Raw genomic sequence first — 10402 nt, forward strand, 5'->3', positions numbered from 1 at the left:
AGATGCAATCCAGTATAGGTTTACACTTGGTCATGACAATGGTAAGGCATTTAGACATTCGACACTGTTTAAACCAGCGAGATTAATTTGTGATTATTGTTGATAAAACATTAGAGATTTGTTATTTCAAATGAATTAATTTGGAATCCTATTATTCAAGTCATATCTTTCACTATCTGAATGGGGGCTTTGTTTAAAGATTCTCATACCAGTCTAGCCTACTTCATCGGAGCATGACAAGGAACACACAAGCAGCTCCTGGTACAGCAAGATCACAAGAACCTGCAACAAATCCATTCAGATAGGTTGTTGTATTTGGGCACAATTTGAACTATAAAAAAAAAAATATATATATCCATCTCCATCCTATGTTTGGAAAATAATATGCCATTGTCTGATCATATCTGATTTAGGGTAGCAGTGATGTTGGACTATGGGTGTGTTTTTATTCTACCAACATTTTAAGATAAGCTAAACTTTTTTATTTGGCCTGAGTGATAGCACTTAAGGTGTGGTGCCTCCACCCAAATAAAAAGGATACAGTATTGACTTTAGAGTCGGCTACTTGTACAGAGCAGACAGAGGTGATGTTTCGAGAGAAACACCACCCTATAGTGTTATTAAAGGAAAACTGAAGGGATCCAACACGAGAGAACCCTCTCACCCCCAACTGAGCACCCGATATCCTACTAACTACACTACCCTAACCATAACGCGTTTAATTCTAAAGGCATGGTTAATCCTGCTTAAATTAGTGCATTTTGTCATGGTCACACTGAACAACTTGATTCATTTGCTCAATCTGGCCATTCAGACTGTCAACCATACAGCTTTTTGATGCAACACAGCTGCCAAGTGTCCTATTCCCATACGGTACACACATTTTGACCAGAACCCATAATCCCTATACAGTCATATAATAATGTATATATATTTTTCATATGGCGCTTTTCATTACAAGTAGAATTTTAAAGTTGCTTTCATTTGATGCAAAATGCATCAACATGATGATGTGGCAAGTGACACTGCTTCTTGAAAGTCCAATATCTTGAAAATTTGACAGCTGACATGCAAAATATTTTGGGTCTTTATTAACAGTGGACTATAATGAATAAAATACAGAAAGATAGTTTTATAGAGCACTACAGTATATATTTGGAATTGGGTGGCAGTTTGGAAGCAGACCAGCCTAGATGAGTTTTCCTCCAATTACTTGTAGGTTACGAGTTATACTGGTTTCCCTGAAACCTCTTGATTAAAGTGGTGAATGAGTTGACCCTTTCTCCCAGTGTCAGTTTGCTGAGTTCCATTGGTTTGCTGTAGAGATGGAAGGGTTGGGTTTCTCTCTCCTGGTAACTAAAGCAGGATGTGGGTCCCCTGCCGAGTCATTAGATAGTATGTATGGGTTGCATCCCAATGGCACCCTATTCCCTATAAAGCACACTACTTTTGACCAGAGCCCTATGGACCTTGGTCAAAAGCACTTTATAGGGAATAGAACGCCATTTGGGACATAGTCCTCTCTCTCCATATGGCAATGACTGAGGGCTCTGATGTGAACACAACAGAGTGAGCAGCACATCTCCTCTCTCTCTGAACCCTAAAGCCACAGGTAAGACTGATACTGTTTAATAGGAGGGAATTCAAATTAATATAGGCCTAACCGGTATTGAACATAACCAGTTGATAGAGACCTAACCTGTATTGAACATAACCAGTTGATAGAGACCTAACCTGTATTGAACATAACCAGTTGATAGAGACCTAACCTGTATTGAACATAACCAGTTGATAGAGACCTAACCGGTATTGAACATAACCAGTTGATAGAGACCTAACCTGTATTGAACATAACCAGTTGATAGAGACCTAACCTGTATTGAACATAACCAGTTGATAGAGACCTAACCTGTATTGAACATAACCAGTTGATAGAGACCTAACCTGTATTGAACATAACCAGTTGATAGAGACCTAACCTGTATTGAACATAACCAGTTGATAGAGACCTAACCTGTATTGAACATATACATTTAGATTGATTCGGATTATGTTAAAACAGTTGTGAAAAAAATGAATATTTGTTTTCCGGTCGATTTAGAAGACCTTGTTTTTTTTCTCCATTTTAACCATCTACTTCTTACTGTTGGTTTCAAAATTCCATTGACTGTGTTTAGAATTGTATTGATTTAAGAGCTGTAGCCAAAGTTCTAAAATGCCTAGTAGCTGATTTTAGTGAATACAATCAATTGCTATAGCTACTGTCCTTATGCTTAAACAACATCTCTTGGATAGCAGGGTTGAGGGTGGTAGACAGGCAACACAATGTAGCATATTTTCTGCAGCTGAAGCCTCCAGGATGGCCGGATCAGGGGTGGCTCTGAGGCTGCATGAGTTCAAGGAGTACCAGGAAAGACGGGACTCTGGCTCATTTAAAAGACAACCCGAAGCAACACTGAGGTGAGAGATAGAAAAGGTTTTACTGTTTTTCAACGAGACATTGTACAACTGGCAGCAATAAGCTACATTGCTTTGAGATGTAGAAACAATACAGCCCCAAATTGTATAGAAAAATATTTATATTCATTTTAATTTACATTCCATATTTGATACAACTTCTAACAAGTAGGCTTTTAAAAAAAGCTGTTCATAAGGGTACCTGCATGGAAGTGTGTGAAGGAAGTAGTAACTAACTCTCACTATGATACTGTAGTTAGGAGGAAGTTATGTCCACTTGAAAACACCTACTCTGTGCTGATGCTGCTAGCTACTGCATTGTATTTAGTTCAGAGGTTTCTTCCCTGTTGAGTCATGAGCTGAATATCTTGTGGTGTGCATATGCACATGTTGACATTGACCTTAACTTGCTACCTTAAATGCAATATGTAAGTCTATATATCCAATTTGCATGTATGAATATGGTCTTTGACCTTAACTCTGCTCTTAGTAATTCTTACTTTTACTCTAACTCTAAAATAAACTCTTGTCATTGTAATTGCAGAGTACCACGTCAGGGGAAGGATGTGCAAGGTCTGTACCCTGGTCAGCTGGGTAGAATCCACGTGGTTCACTCTCAGGATCACAGGTAGAATCATGCAGTCAATCAAAATCACACTGCAGTATTTACGTAGCAGCTCTTTCAGTAGCTATTTTACCCATGGTCACATAGGTTAAGCCCAAAAGGAACCCTATTCCCTACATAGTGCACTACTTTTGACCAGGACCCAATAAGGGGAAGGGGTGCCATTTGGGACAGGACTATTAACACAGACTGTTAGTGGGTCGTGGTACTCTATGGACATCTACAACTAGCCTACTACCAGGTAGACTCTCCTCGCAGATATGCATTCATCACTTTTCAGAATAACAAGTGTATGGGCTCAGGGTTAGGTTTATAAACAAAGACACTGTGTAAAGATTTCCGTTAAATATATTTTTTTTAAATTAATTTTTCACCCCAATTTCGTGGGATCCAATTGGTAGTAGTTATAGCCTTGTCTCATCGCTGCAACTCCCGTACGGCCTCGGGAGAGGCGAAGGTCGAGAGCCATGCGTCCTCCGAAACACAACCCAACCAAGCCGCACTGCTTCTTGACACAATCCCCATCCAACCCGGAAGCCAGCCGCAACAATGTGTAGGAGGAAACACCGTAACCCTGCCAACCTGGTCAGCGTACACTGCGCCCGGCCCGCCACAGGAGTCACTAGTGAACGATGAGACAAGGATAGTTTTGCACACCTGGATTGTACAATACTTGGACATTATTATTTTTTTAATCCTTCAAGCTCTGTCAAGTTGGATGTTGATCATTGCTAGACAGACATTTTCAAGTCTTGCCAATTGTATAGTGCCTTATTGCAAACAGGATGCATATTTTGGAATATTTGTATTCTGTACAGGCTTCCTTCTTTTCACTATGTCATTTAGGTTAGTATTGTGGAGTAAATGCAATGGTGTTGATCCATCCTCAGTTTCCTCCTATCACAGCCATTCACAGTCTTTGTCGTTGAATCTGTGTTTGAAATTCAGTGCTCGAATGAGGGACCTTACAGATAATTGTATGTGTGGGGTACAGAAATGAGGTAGACATTCAAAAATTATGTTAAACACTATTATTGCACACGGAATGAGTCCATGCAACATATTATTTGACTTGTTAATCACATTTTTACTCCTGAACTGATTTAGGCTTGCCATTCAAAAGGGTTGAATACTTATTAACTCAAGACTTTTCAGTTTTTTATTCATTTGTAAAACTTTGAAAAAACAATTTAACTTTGATATTATGGGGTATTGTGTGTAAGACAGTGACACAAACGGTGCTTTCGTAAATTCCCTCTGAAATCTAGAGGACTCTTGTCAGTGTGCCAGAGTGCAGAATAACTGATCAATTTACGAACGCGCAACACCCGTTGAATATGGCCTGTGTTGGTAAACGTCGGCAAAAAAAGTGTAATTAAGTTGTTGCCAGCAGCACAGTTAGTCACCAATGCTCTGGATAAAATGTAAACAGCATAACCAGCTCTGCTAGGGCGAGTAAAATGGTCAGAATGAGGTGTTCTCGCATTTGTGTCTGGAAGTAGCTACCAAAGTAGCTAACGTTAGACAGTTAGCTTGGGTGCAGTTGTGTGGTCGGAACGCTCGGACCAACCCTACTCCGTTAGAGCGTCTACTGTGTGAAAAATTCAAGGGGTGTGAGTACTTTCTGAAGGCACTGTATATGGTTATGTGTAAAGCAACTAGAGATGACAATGTATATGGTTATGTGTAAAGCAACTAGAGAGATGTCTTATTCAAAACACTGTTACTCTATTCCATTCTGTAACATATGTTTTTATCCCGCAGAGTGAGGTTCGCATCCTTGGATTACTCTTCGGGGCCTTACCGTGAAGACTACCCGAGGAGTTTCGACCTCCAGACATTCCACGCCCTGGACGTTCTACGCCAGAGCACCAGCGCCTCTCAATGTGCCACTGAGACGGCTTACCAAGAGGAGTTTGGCCTGCAGTCCCACCTCAACCGTCAGTGCTGCTTCACTACTAGCTCTGGTCCAGAGTGTTTACTTGCGGTTTGCTGATGATTGAGGAAAGCTCAGAATCAGCAAGTCACATGTAACGCCCTGGACTAGAGCTACTTCACTACCATCTCTCTTTTCATCTATTGATCTGCTCCATTAATACATCCGAAGAGTGTAATGCAGGGGTAGGCAACCCTGTTCCTGGATTTTGTTCCAAATAGAGACCACACCGGATCAACTGAGTTAATTGATCAGTTCAGTGATTGCCTAAATTCAACACACCTTCCAGGTCGGTTAAATCAAATATCCCTGGTATCCCTGGTATAGAGTGATTCCTCACGATACCAGGGCAACGACAAAACAAAACAAATTGGGGAATTTTCACGAAATGTTTGGAGGAAGGATTGTTAACATATATTTGACATTTGTATATAAAAGCGTATATAAAAGCATAATTGAGAAATAATGAATAGCCTGCCAGGCCTCCTTAAGACTCCATAATGTTTCATCTGTGAGCTACAAAGCAAATATTGGTTTCATATGACGCTTTACCGCTTGCTCTGTATAATGAGTAGTATTTGGATTTCAATAAAAACATGTTTTACATTCATTTATGACTATTGACAAATCTAAACATGAATATTGAAAACATGTTTTTTTTATTGAACATTTTCTATATATTGTTGAACGTAAAAAAAACTCTACGGCCATAGCAAAGTTCCAGAGTGGGATCTGCTACTTTTGGAGTTATGATTCAATTTGTAAGCATTACCAACAGACTGAATGTGAAAATGCTTTTCAAAATGGTCGCCCCCTGCTGGTCATTTGCAGGATGTGCAACGATACAAGCTAAAGTAGGGATGTGATTGGTTACATTGCCTGCTACGCCAATTTCTCTGTATAAAATGGTCCATTATTTAAAACTAGCAGAGATGCCACTCAGGAACGTTGATATGCGCATATGAGTATATTAAGTTCAAATTTGCAGAACAAGTGAAAAAGCTTCATATGTCACCAATGTTTGCTTTGTAGCACATACAAACATAATGGAGTCTTAAAGGAGGCCTGGGTAAGGCCAAAATGTCATAAAGATGCCAACTTTTATTCATTATTTCTCAATTGGGCTTTTAGATACGAATGTCAAATATACACAGAGTGTACAAAATATTATTGTCACTTGTTAAATCCACTTCAATCAGTGTAGATGATTTGTAAGGACACAATTTAAATAAGGATTTCTAATCCTCGAGACAACTGAGACATGGATTGTCATTCAGAGGGTGAATGGGCAAGACATGATTTAAGTGCCTTTGAACGATTTATGGTAGTTGGTGCCAGGTGCACCGGTTTGGGTCAAGAACTGCAACGCTGCTGGGGTTTTCACGCTCAGCAGTTTCCTGTATGTATCAAGAATGGTCCACCACCCAAAGGACATCCAGCCAACTTGACACAACTGTGGGAAGCATTGGAGTCAACATGGGCCAGCATTCCTGTAGAACGCTTTCGACACCTTGTAGAGTCTATACCTCGACTAATTGAGACTGTTCTGAGGGCAAAAGGGGGAGGGTGCCACTCAATACTAGGAAGGTGTTCCTAATGTTTGGTATACTCAGTGTATGTCAACACTCCTTCCTATAAATACCCTTCTATGGATACAATTTTGTGGAAATCTCCCAAATCATGGTCTTTTCTTATCCTGGTTAGTGAGGAATCATTTTGCTAATGTGTATGTCTAAAAAAAGATTGTAAATCTACTAACTTTAAACTCTAATAATTTATAAAGGCCTAACACAGCATAAGAAGTATATGTTGTTACATGTAAAATAATGTGTTTAATATGTGTTATTTCAGCTCCGGATAACACTAAGTTTACCCTGTACTCTCACCCTGGGCCTATGCAACAGTTGGAGACAGGGAGTGAAGAGGAACATTTTACAACACCATGGCAATCAAACTGAACTCCATCCATGAAAAGTAACCAATGAAAATGGTGCATTGCATGTATTTTTGTTTGAATGACAGGTTGTAAAATCTTGCATTGCAATCGTATACATGACTCTAGTCAACTGGTACTGTATATTTCTATGAAAGTCCATTGGCACAAAAAGTGTAATTAAATCCAAAAATGTCAGCAAACACGAATCAAATCAAATCAGTCTTTATTTATTTATATAGCACATTTCAGACATGGAAGCACAGGGGGAAAAAAAAACAAATGAAATAAATATAAATAAAAACAGAAATATTTACTAAACAACAAACATCAGAGGATAAAAAAACTAAAGAATAACAATAAAAATGAAGAGCACCCTAAGGAAAAGCAGAGTCAAAAAGATGTGTTTTAAGATCACAGTTTCGGCCCACTCAGGTTCTCTGGCAGGCTATTCCAGAGTCTGGGGGCATAGTAACTAAAGTCTGCCTCTCCATGACTCTTGGTCCTAGGCTTTGGGATAGTTAAAAGGCCAGTGCCAGAGGACCTGAAGGACATACTGAGTACATAACTGTCATGTCTGGCATGTTTTGGGGTGCAACAATCGTGGACTGATTTCAAAACCAAAAGAATAATCTTTAAATTAATTATAAAAACTCACAGGCAGCCAGTGCAGAGACTTTAAACCAGGTGTAATGTGTGCTCTCTGTCTGGTCTTGGTCAGTACCCGCGCTGCAGTATCCTGTATGTTTTGCAGTTGACCAATGGCTTTCTTGGGTAGACCAGACATGAGAGCATTACAGTAGTCAAGCTTACTTGTGATAAAAGCATGGATGAGTCTCTCTGTATCAGCCTGAGAGAGGAACGGCCGCACCTTGGCAATGTTCATCAGGTGGTAAATACCTATTTGGGTCACATTCCTAATGTGTGATTCGAAATTGAGTTCAGAATCTAAAATGACACCTAGGGTTTTTACCTGGTGTTTTATCTTTATTGCCCGTGAATAAAAATGTGCAGCCAGAGTCTCTCTCTGTGCTTTGACTCCAACAATAAGCACCCCGGTCTTGTCTTGATTTAGCTGGAGGAAGTTCTAGCCATCCAAGTATTTAAATCACAAATACAGTCAAATCATTTATCCGTGGAGCTAACATTCTATATTGACATAGAAATGTAAAAATGTTTACTGTCTGCATAGCAGTGAAAATCAATGCTATGCTTTCTGATAACGCTGCCAAGGGGTAACATATATAAATTGAACAGTAATGGACCCAAAATCGAACCTTGTGGAACAACATCTAAAATAGAGGATATGTCAGTACAAAGCCCCTTGGTAATGACCAGGTCCTGAGTATGGCTGCAGTTATGGGTGGGCCCAGTAACATGTTGGATAAAGTCCAAAGAGCTCAAAAGATTCATAAAACCAATGGCTTTGGAATCAGTCTCTTTGTCAATATGAAAATGAAAATCGCCCAACACAGTGATTTTATCATAGTTCTCAAGGACATTAGACAATAGTTCTGAGAAATCCGTAAAGATTGGGGCGGCAGCGTAGCCTAGTGGTTAGAGCATTGGACTAGTAACCGGAAGGTTGCGAGTTCAAACCCCCGAGCTGACAAGGTACAAATCTGTCGTTCTGCCCCTGAACAGGCAGTTAACCCACTGTTCCCAGGCCGTCATTGAAAATAAGAATGTGTTCTTAACTGACTTGCCTGGTTAAATAAAGGTAAAATTTAAAAAAAAAAAAAAAAAAAGAAAGTGGGGCAGTGCTTTGGTGGCCTACACAGGGTTATAGCCAGCACTGGTGGCTGACATTAAAACCTCTTAGATGTAAAGTCCCCTGTTTAGGGGACCTGCATGGTTCTGGTACCAGTTATGAGCAACATTTTGGCTTATAGATCGCTCTTTGAACCCCGTAGATTGAAATGGCTTGCCTCTCCATGCTTCTCCTGAGTCTGTGTGACGTAGGATGGGATATCAAATCAAACGTTATTTGTCACAAACTTTATTTGTCACTCCCTATAGGCTGTCTCATCGTTGTCGGTGATCAGGCCTACCACTGTTGTGTTGTCAGCAAACTTAATGATGGTGTTGGAGTCATGTTTGGCCACACAGTCATGGGTGAACAGGGAGTACAGGAGGGGACTAAGCACACACACCTGAGGGGCCCCAGTGTTGAGAATCAGTGTGGCAGACGTGTTGTTGCCTACCCTTACCACCTGGGGGCGGCCATGGGGGCGGCCATGTCTGGATGTCCAGGATTCAGTTGCAGAGAGAGGTGTTTAGTCTCAGGGTCCTTAGCTTAGTGATGAGCTTTGTGGGCACTATGGTGTTGAACGTTGAGCTGTAGTCAATGAACAGCATTCTCACATAGGTGTTCCTTTTGTCCAGGTGGGAAAGAGCAGTGTGGAGTGCGATTGAGATTGCGTCATCTGTGGATCTGTTGTGGCGGTATGCAAATTGGAGTGGGTCTAGTGTATCCGGGAGGGTGCTGTTGATGTGAGCCATGACCAGCCTTTCAAAGCACTTCATGGCTACCGACGTGAGTGCCATGGGTTGGTAATCATTTAAGCAGGTTACTTTCATTTCCATGGCACAGGGACTATGGTGGTCTGCTTGAAACATGTGGGTATTACAGACTCGGTCAGAGAGAGGTTAAAATGTCAGTGAAGACACTTTCCAGTTGGTCCGCTCATGCTTTGAGTACACGTCCTGGTAATCCGTCTGACCCCGCGGCTTTGTGAATGTTGACCTGTTTAAAGGTCTTGCTCTAATCGGCTACCGAGAGCATTATCACAGAGTCATTCAGAACAGCTGTTGCTCTCATGCATGCTTCAGTGTTGCTTGCCTCGAAGCGAGCATAAAAGGCGTTTAGCTCGTCTGGTAGGCTCGTGAGACGTTCACAGCGATGGGGGAAGATGTTTTGATCAAGTGAGCTTTAGAAAATATCCACATTTTCTCTAACACTAAACATAAAAATATGTATTTTACACTTTTAAGGAAGGTGGAATTTTATAGTAAATTATTTTATCATTTGATTATACTATATTTAGAAAGCATTTAAGTCATTTCATGCCTTATTCAGTTTTGTTGAATAGGAAATACATAATATAAAATCTTTCAGATTTTCATATTTTTATCATATTTGTACTGTGTATTTGAGCTTGATTCCTCAAAGTGACTACACCTCAGCAATTAAATTAGTTTTTACCAGAAAAGTGTGATTTTAACCGTTGTTGGAGTATGCAGCATTACTAGTTATTGTTTATGGCCCTCTCATGATAAAAAATTATGTAGATTACACTTTTTGAACAGTATAGCATGATACTCAAAAGACTCAAAGTCGCCAAAGAAATGTCCTTACAGCTGAGAACATTAGTAAAAATAGAGGCTGTCTCCCCACCCTTTTCCCCTTTTCTGATAGTGTATAAAAAGCTGTAGTCCGAGGGGAGGCTTC

At 40.3% G+C, this 10402-nt stretch overlaps 1 long non-coding RNA gene across 1 annotated transcript; it reads left to right on the top strand.

Moving 5' to 3' along the window:
- Window positions 1-4526: 4526 nt before the first annotated feature.
- On the top strand, window positions 4527-7165 carry LOC109895171 (uncharacterized). Its single transcript, XR_002255970.2, has 3 exons — window positions 4527-4695; window positions 4847-5022; window positions 6870-7165. It is a non-coding gene; the product is annotated as an uncharacterized LOC109895171 (long non-coding RNA).
- Window positions 7166-10402: the final 3237 nt, after the last annotated feature.

Source organism: Oncorhynchus kisutch, linkage group LG1 (assembly GCF_002021735.2).
Source record: "Oncorhynchus kisutch isolate 150728-3 linkage group LG1, Okis_V2, whole genome shotgun sequence".
NCBI classification, from domain to species: Eukaryota; Metazoa; Chordata; class Actinopteri; order Salmoniformes; family Salmonidae; genus Oncorhynchus; species Oncorhynchus kisutch.